The sequence below is a fragment of the Gymnoscopelus microlampas genome (genome assembly GCF_963454915.1).
Source record: "Gymnoscopelus microlampas genome assembly, chromosome: 14".
NCBI lineage: Eukaryota > Metazoa > Chordata > Actinopteri > Myctophiformes > Myctophidae > Gymnoscopelus > Gymnoscopelus microlampas.
The window spans coordinates 34,022,725-34,033,007 of record NC_139951.1 but is presented as its reverse complement, the minus strand read 5'-3'; positions in this window follow the sequence as shown (position 1 = coordinate 34,033,007).

The window sequence follows — 10,283 nt, the reverse complement described above, 5'->3', positions numbered from 1 at the left end:
TTCTTTTGTGTGTCATCATCAGATCTCTGCATGACAGTATGTGGGAAGCACAATTTTACAGATTTCTGGTTAAATCAACTAACCTATTAGTGCAACATCCTATTACTATTAGTTGACTGGTAAGACTAAGTATTCCTTAGGCCAAGGACAGCCCTAATGTATGCTATGCATATAATACACATGTACTGTATGTGTGTGTGCATGCATAAGCCGTAAAACCTTCTTTCATCTCGTAAAATCAAAGGGGAGAGTTTTCATGCGGAACGAAAGAAATGCATCCTTTGCCTACTGAGAATTAGTTTTCCAGGTTAGTTCATTCGGTCTGTTGATGTGCAGCCAACAGTCTAGGAACAACAGTCTCTGAAGTAATTACGCAAAAGGAAAAAAAAAAAGAAAGAAGAAAAACTCCTCCTGTATGCCCTGCATCATTGCTTTTAACAAGATAATTTTGGAAAAGGATAAAGTTAATCTAAGGACAACAAGCCTTTGGAGAATGTCCTCCAGTTTATGTCAAGTGCACAGCAGGAAGGCACAACTTCACATAACTTTTAACTACTTAAACCCTACATACTTTGTTGTCAAATGTCAAATACTGAAACGGCCCGGGTCCCATTGCAATGCATTGTGAGACTTGTAGATTTGCTAGATGTCCAGAATATAGGGACTCTAGGGTTCATGTGGTTAATACATTGCATAATAAACACATCAAAACCACACCCAGTGATTATTCCTAGCTTGACAAGCAACATTAATCTGTGCTGACTGAGGCTGGATGAAATGATGGTGAGGTGAGACAGAAATGGAACGTCCTCATCTCCCATGCAGAACAATAACATTATGATAAAACAACAAATCTGGAGATTGCAGTTTTTCCTTCCGTTGATCCCACATTGAAAAAGTGCTGAAGACGACGCCCGGAGGCTTAGAGGCAGTACAGTGAGCTATACATACCAATGACATTGATCCCAGCACGGGACCAGCGAGAATGCTGAGGCGGCCATATGCACTTTTCTCCCCCCGCTTTCTTTAGAAAAGTGCGAGACGCTCAAACACCAAGGCGTTTCAGGGATATTTTGATGAGCTGGGCTGTATTCAGGATGAGTGGGCCATTTCTATGTCCTTCAGTTTTGAACAGTGGTGAGATAAGCAGGGCGACCCGGGAAAAGGCCTTTGTTTAGTATGTTGAGCAGCAGCGAAGGCGAGGGCCCTCTGCAGACCTTCCTCCCAAGGACCCTTGCATGCTCACTTCTCGCTGTGCATGCCGGGCCTTGAATCACAATGCTTGGCCTTTTACTCCGGAGACCCTAGCCTGCAGCTCCCAAAGATTCTGGAATTCAAGGACATACTGTACAGTAAGGACGTGGGGGTGCGGAGGTGCGCTGAGACCCCCTGCCCTCGGTGCCCTTTTAATACACACTGGTCTGGTGTTAAAGAAGAATCATATATAAATTATACGTAGACTGTAAAATCCTGAGTGTTCATTTAACTTTATGACAGTCAGAGGTGGAAAATGTACTCAAATGTTTTACTTGAGTAAGAGTATCAACACTGCAATGTAGAAATACTCGCAACGCATTGTGAGCTTGTAGATAAAATGTCCGAAATGTATGTAGGGCTGTGAAAAGAAAGTGGTTTATGCATGTTTTGTAATGATAATCAAAATCTACAAAGTAACTAACTAAAGTTTTCAAATAATTGTAATATTAGCCTTTGAGATGTAGTGGAGTAGAAGTAGAAAATTGGAAATATTTCAGTAAAGTAAAAATACCTCAACATTTTACTTAAGTGCAGTACTTGAATAAATGTACTTAGTTACTTTACACCACTGATGACAGTAGCATTGGATATTCACAATGGCTACAGCGAGGAGTTTAAAATCCTGGTGATGCAAGGGGACACCCTCGTCCCCTTCCTTTCATAATAGTCCTGGACTATTCACTATAAGGCAGCAGGCCGTCAGTGGACGGGAGCAGGGTCTCAGACTCACTCGCTGTAGCCCTAATGGACCTGGACCATGTGGATGATCTCTGCCCGCTATCTGACATTATGTGGAGCAGGCACAGGCGCTCTTGGCTAGAGTGGAGAAAGAGTGCGCCAAGGTTGGTCTTGGGCTGAAAGCCAGGAAAATGACATGCCCAAAGGGACACCAGGTTGAAAGTGGTTAACTTCAAAATCTGGCTCTTGAAATTGTCCATACGGGATGTTCTTTTTAAGTGTGTTGGAGGATGAAAGCTATCTGCCCCCGAGCAATATGTTTCTGTCAGGTTGCTTGTGAAAAACAGCAGCTGCATGGGGGTGTCCATCATTATGCGTTTATTATGTTAAGGTCCAAAAAACATAAATCTGGTTAAGGTAATGCTGTAAACTCATTTTCAGGTTGTCATTTGTATTGTACACATATCCGTGAAAAGATAATAGCAGTATATACTGTATATAATTAGTATTCTCCCCACAAGTACTTCAAAGAGAATATCACATTTTTATGGCCGATACCTGTACCTAGGCGAGAGGATCTTATTTTAATTTTCACAGGCACTGAACAAGAACTATAATCATTTTACTTCCATAACTTAATATTTTAAACCACGATAAGACTTGTTTTCAAAACAGGATGCTGAGCGCGCATGGCAGCACGACACAACCCGACACAACTCAATCTGCCTCTGTGGCGGAGGCCTGCGCTCTACTGAACACATTTTCTAGTTCATTACAGTTTTTCTCTCTTATCGGGAATGCCATGAATAAGTAGGCTGGTGAACCCACATGCAGGAGCAAGCACAGGGAGTCAAGTTAAAAGGTATGTATTCACAACAAGTGAAGGTTGGCGTGGAAGTGAGGCCAGCTTGCGAGGACGAGGCGAGCAGGCAAGCGGACAAGGCAGGGCAGATGGCAGCTGAACAGGTGAGTAAGGTTCTGAGGGAGAGGAAAAGAGTTTGAGTCGCAGGCAAGGACGAGGCCGTATTAGGGTCAATTATGTTTCAGGGCCCAACCCCCAACTCTACACTACCTAGATTGGCCAGTTGTGGGGTTTGTAAGGCATGTGTGGGTCAAGAAACCACCTGTAAAAAAATGTATTGTACAGTTTAACATATGTATCTGCATGTAATAAAATAAAATAAAACATCCTAAAAATAATTGTCAGCTTTATTAGTCAGACAGCTATATTAGCTGTCTCCTATATTATAGGAGGAGACTTGTACTGTAGGCTGAGGGGCCCACACACTAGCGTTAACATATATTTAAATTGTAAAGTAAATTCCCGGTCCATAATCCGTCCTCGGTTGTAGGCAAGAAACACAGGAGCATAACTAGAAACCGCTAACACTAAGAACACGAGGAGGACGTAACACTAGAAAACTGTATTCACAGTATTCAGCGTATTCACAAGGAAAGAGCTGGCGAGAAGCGTGCTACTACTGCAGAAGGATGTGCAAAGACCTGCCAATGAGTGGAGTGAAGACAAGAGCTTAAATACTGTGAGGTTGATAAGATGATGCCAGGCAGGTGCGTAAACTGAGGGAAACAAGGAAAGTTAACTAGAATCGGGTGCGCCAAAGCTGGAAGCCGGGAGACAAGTCTACGCCCACACAGACATATACTGTAGACACAGAAAAGACTAAGAGACACAAAGACAGACAGAGAGACAGACTGTGACCATACATTTTAAATGATTATTATTTATTACGTACAATCTATTTTGGCATCATAATATTATAAATTACATTACATTACTGGTTAGGGTTACAGGTTATAGATAAAGGTATTCCTAGTCTGCCTGTGTGAAGCCTGGCCTTCCTCAGGGAAGCCATTGCTCTGCTCAAGAATCCTTCTTTGATGCCTGCATCTTGTTGCCTGGAGAATAGAGGGAAAAGAAATGATCCCTATATGTATGTACAGTATATACCTGCAGTACATATACGTGTTTACATTTCAATCATGGTCTAAATGACTTCTCCTGGAGCTCAGCCTAAAGTGTAAACACTGTGCATCTACAGTACTATACCATACCACCCACTATGATGATGAATATGTATCAAACACATTCACAAGCTTCTGCAGAAGACAAGCATTTGGCTGTGAGGTGGTTAGATTCGAACAATGGCCATTACCATAAACGGCATCAAACAGCTTTGAAACTATGGTGTCATATTCTGAAGACACAACGCTGAGTGTGTCCCTGCTCTCTGAGTCACTTTCCGTCATGCAGCTCTCCAGCTCAGTAAGAGCATCATACCACATATCTTCTCCTGAGATGTGACCTACACAGCAACATCCTGGGAGGTAGTTTGACTATCGAAATTTACACTTATACAGTCTGTATAAGTGTAAATGTCTCTCTGTCTGTCTGTCTGTCTGTCTGTCGTCTATCGATCACATACCCAGCCTTTATTTGCCCTGGTGGAGGGGAGTGAGACAATCGACTTCATCTGGGCACAAAGGGACAAAAACACATAGGCCATAGGAAAATAGCAACCTTTGTCAGTTGAGAGAGATGCCAACAAGGTTGAGGTATGCCGTGTTCTCAAGCAACTCCCTCCCCACACTATCGGGAAATCTCAGTGGGACTACCATTTCCTCTCACCTGGGCAGTTCTTTGCTGACAGTAATGCTGAGTATCAATGACCAAGTATCAAATAACTATATGTCTAACATTTGTAACAAACTAAACCGCTTGAACATTTGAGAATTCAGTGAGCTATAATGATTTTAATTATAGAGACTTCCTACTTCAACAGTCATACAGTACATGAGGCATACATGCATTAGGAGGTACGGCTTGCCCCTCTTGATAGGAGATGTGACTTATGATATGGTTACCGCGATGACGCATATTACTCCAATGACCAGCAGCAGCCAGTGTGGTATCTACGTGTATATATCTATGGTGCATTGTATCTTGTAGCCCTTCCTCCCATTTCTTAGTTACAGTAATAGCAGAGACTGTGGAGGCTCACATGTATGTGCCTGTAAATATTATAACATATTGTATATACACTTCACACGTCCCTGCTGGGATTACTTCTTATGTTTTCATGTGCAGGCTTACATGTATGTGCCTGTAAATATTTAATCACATTATGTTTTCTATACTCTCCCCCTCCACAATATGTAATATTCAATACATGTGAGCAGTGGTTCTCAAAGTGGGGTCCGGGACAGCCAGGGGGGCCTTGAGGAGTTTCCAGGAGGTCCCCAGCAAAAGGAGGAACAGTTCAATTTCACTGTTATTTCACTGACTAGAAGTTATCCCAGTGAATGTATAAGAATGGCCATTTACAAATTATACTATGTACACACAACCCAAGTCGTTCCATTGTCTCCCCACAAGGGGCAGTGTCAGCAAGAGTTTACATGGAGTCATAATGAAGGTTAGTCTGAGGTCATTTGTCTCTGGAGTATCAGCAGGCAATAGGATTATGCTAGACATGTCATGCCCACACAAACCCACCCACACACATACTGTACATGCATATAGCTCGCTCAGCATAGCTGTGACATGGTTTGACGACAGCAAGCGCATCCAGGCAGAAGAGGTCGTTCCCAGGCTTCCTCGTGGCTACAACCTTTGACCCCTGACTCTTTCACTCTCTCCAACGTCTCCATCACCATGGATACAGAAGGCTCACATCACAATGGCTTACAGCTATAAACTCTTGTACAGTAGATAAAGACACAGAATCAAAACACATTTCATACTTGAAACCGTAGCCGATTTCCCTCAGTTGCAAAATCATGCAGATCACAAAACATCATATCATATCAAGAAGTGAAATGAAGATTGTGCACTGGAATGATTCAGAAGAGAAATTGGAGTGGGTTAAAGTGATGTTGAACTTTGGTTGAACCCTGGGTTGTATTGTTACCTAGGTGTTATATTAGTTCAAGTGATTCATTTCACTCTCATCACATGGTGACGTGTAACACTTTTAGCACATGAACAAATGCAACCAAAGCATAGTCTGCCGATAGTTGTAAAAAGTCTAGCGCATAGGTCTAGTGTTGGAAAAAGTATTTCTCAAAACAAGAGCAGTACTTCAGTACTTTAACTCAAATTTGACAGAGCAACTTTCACTTGTACTCAAATTGAATTGTAATATTAGATCAGAAGTATCTATACTTTACTGGGGTTGAGTACTTTGTCCACCACTGCTCTTCTGATCAAATCAAACACCTCGAAACCATTTAATCTGCGCTCACAATCAATCAATCAATCAATCAAACAAACAAACAAACACGCACGCACACACACACGCACTGACACATACAGCCAATTCATTAGATACTATGTCACAAATATTGAACAGCATCCAGGGTTTACACATTTTGCAATAAAGATAAGTATACTGTAGTAATCACAACTTACAGCGAATATATTTCATACTGTAAGTACTGTACGACGTTATACATTATTGAATGTCTGTATATTCAGCACTTGCATAACATAAAGAACAAAGAAAACTCTTTGAAAAAAGCACACTACAGTAGGCTACACTACACTACAATGTGCAACTGCAAAACCAAGTCAATGAGAGATTCCTTCTCTCTCAGCATCATCATGTCTTCAGGACTTCATTCACATTGCATTCAATATAGTGCAGCAGATTCATTAAATAATCGTTCACTTTGTGATACAAGCGTGACATTTGGCACAAATACTCTCTAAGGCCCATTCTTATGGAAAAGGGGGCTGGCCAAAATTGGCCTCCCAAAGTTGTTAATATTGTCCCTCGCCAGGCAAGGGAAAAATCTCTTCCCCCGCCACGCAGAGAAAACTCTTCTATAGAGTCAAGTAAAGGGCTGTATGGTGGATAAGGCAAACATTTATGAATTTCTGATCGACCACTGGCGTATCTGGACACCAGGGCCTGGTGTCCAGATACGCCAGTGGTCGAGGGTGAAAGCTGACATTGTCCCAAACCATGACATAGACAAGTCTTTCAAATCTTTCATTTTTCAAATTTCTGAGACACAAAAAGAAGCCAAATCCACACAAGAAGCACTTTTGTTTGCACCTTCAACACACTCACGTGACATCGTTTCCCCTCATCTATTTATTGGCACGTACTAGGGCGTGAGATATAGCTAAAATATGAACACAATGCGTGGCTGCGTGCGCCCTGAGACAGGCCGGGAAGTTCTACTCAGCCAGTTATCAGCCCAGATTCCTACACAGCCCCTAAATGAGGGGTTCTACTGTCCCCAGTATCCCAATCACCCAACACAAAGTCCTGAGTTGTTGAATTGGACATTATTTTTTTTTTCATTACAGTCATTTAGCAGATCCAAAGCGACTTACAATAAGTGCATTCAACATAGGTAAGGAACGAAACTAATCACCAGAAGTCTTAAGTGCATTCTCTTCTAAAACAAGCAACTAAGAGTATGCCTGGCGCTAAGGTAAAAGTGCAATATATCAGCTACCTTAAACCGATGAGACAAATAGGAAAATCAAATGAGCAAGAGCTAAAACAAATAAGTGTATCGAATAAACAAGATCCAATAAAAACAATAAAACAAGAGCTTGTACAACTAGTTAACAACAAGCAGGCAAGGCAAAGAGGAAGGGTAGTGTTTCCTGAAGAGGTGGGTTTTCAGCCTGCGGCGAAAGATGGGTAGTGACTCTGCTGTCATGACATCAGTGGGGAGTTCATTCCACCTCATGGACGCCTCCATCTCTGGCTATGATGCCCCAGTAAAGTGTCATCTGTTGCGGAGAGCCTCTCTGTCCTCACTTGGTTTGTATTCTTCTTAGATATATGAACGCCCACCCGTGCCCTCAAGGCAAAGACCACTGCAAGGCAAGAGACCACCGCAACAACCAGAGAGGTCCTACCCTGCACGCACATGTGCCCCGACAACAGCGGTGGAAACAGGCCTGTGCGTACAACTGTGCTGGAGAAGACTTTGCCTCGGGAGGCACGTGTGTGGGCGTGTTCTAATGTAGGGCCGCAACGATCGATTACGAAGACTGTAGAAGAAGTGAGCCAGATGGAGACCGACAGACTTTCCACCCCCCGGCGCCGGCGGCCCTAACACTGGTATGGGGGCATCAGAGCCTCATGGGCCCGGGGCAAGCGAATAACTGCTCAGGTGGGGGCTATAGCGTCCTAGTTGAAGAACATTTCCCAGCATGCCTCGGGGTGCAAACTAGCATTTATTGTTCTGTTGTTGTGATATTGTGTTATTATTATTTGTTATGGGGAATGCGTTATGAGAATTAATGTGTTTTGTGTCTAACGACACCCCTGAGTATGCAGCCATCGCCTTTTCTCCGGGAACACTGTCTCGGTCGGCTAGGCCAAGCTGAAAGACCATATATCTGGACTGCGAGCTGAATAACCAAGTGCCAGGCCCTTATTGACACGGTAGCTTCCCTTTCTTTGGTCAACTTAGAAACACCGGCGCTCACGATGCACCGTCCCCACCGTACAGTGATGCCATTCAAACTGTTACCGAGGAGCAAGCACCGAAGGGATGGAGGATACCGCCCGTAATGACCTGTATAGGTCATGGTTGTCTTCCAAAAACACACATACGAAATAAATGGTTCAATGAAAGACACAACACAACATAACACATACCAGAGGGCACCCTGAGGCATGCTGGTACGTTTTCCTCAGCCAGTTAACAGCCCAGGACACTAATAAGATATGGCCATGGGTGATGATCAGCTGGCGGTGAATTCATTCTCATCGGGTGTGTGTGTGTGTGTGTGTGTGTGTGGGGGGGGGGGGGGGGGGGGGGGGTTCTTCGTAGCAATGACATGCTGACCGGGCTAATTATGCTGGCAGCATTAAGAGCTTGCGTACTTTGTTCTTTTCAAAGGAAACCCATTTTTCCCCCTCTCTGGCTTAGATTGCTAATGTAACAAGTATACTTGTTGTAACAAATATTTGTAGGTGTACGTCTAACCATGCTCCATGGGTTGTGTTGTCAACCCAGCTATATGTCTATGCCATTTACCATGCTCATATTCAGACAGACACACTTTTCACTTTCAACCTCAAAGTGGAGACTGTGGAGAAACTGCTGACTATTCATCATATCTTATCCACAGTATGGAAATCTACAGCGTATAGTTCATTTTTGGCTCTCTTTACAATCTTTATTGTGCCATACTGCTTTTAGTTATGCCACATAAAAAAATACATATAGTTGGAAAGCTTATTTTCTGGCCTATCAATTGATTACTAGTGTTATCTGTCTGAATGTGTTGGTAACTATAGCACAAACTGTGTCTTTTCTCCCTGAAGCGGTTGGGACAGTCTTGTTTTATAGTTCCTGCTGTTGTTATAAATCAACACAAATCTGACAAGACAAAGACTTTTCCTTATTGAGTAAGAAGACTCAGCTGTGAGGTCACTGAATGAATGTTACTCAAGTGGCAGCCATTCCGAAAACCTTTTAGAATAATAATAGACTAGCTGAAGGCAGTGTGGACAGTGTGCGTACAGTATATTCTGTTTCATATTCATTGTTGATAGTCTGTATATTAAATATCCGTTTATACATTTGTTGGTGAGAGATGTCTAGGAATTTTGTAGATGTAGCCTACATTCAGAACAGGTAATAATCAAACACTCCTAAGTATTGGCCAATGACCAGACACCAAATCACAACATTCAAATGACTTTTGTGGCATGAGAGTCAAATTGTTTGTCATCTTAAACAAAGCCAGCATTTTGGCTTTTGTCATGTGTGAGGGAACAGGAGACAATCAAGTTCATAGCCTATAGTTCCCTGAACATAATGTGTTGTTAAATGTGCAGTGGCCTTTGTCCTTTGCATAGGTCATATCGGACATTATTCTTAGCTGGAAGCATTAAATCTAAACAATGCCGAGAGTAGATATAGTATACAGGATTCACATTCCTGTGTATCCCCCCCCCAAAAAAATCTCCCAGACTTCTGACCCAGTTCATTCTACCATTTTAAGCCCTTCTTCTGGCTACAAAACACCCTCCCATCATGGGCTATGGGATGCCAGTGAGGAATGGAAAGGAAAGCATCCGGACACAATACAGGCCCGGTCGCACAAGCACAAAGATACTGAGAGCGAATATTCACATATGCTGCATGAAGTGCTGCATGCAGAAGAGTGGCAGGTGCTACACATCTCCAGTGTGGTGGAGTAGTGCGGCATTAATGCATTTGCATATGGATATGTAAGCCTTGATTCAACCTCATTGGTTTTGGAAGAGAAAGGCAGACGCCTAAGTATGTGACCGTTTAGTTGTTGACTAAAGATCAAGATAAAGATCATCGACAATATTTGGAATTAT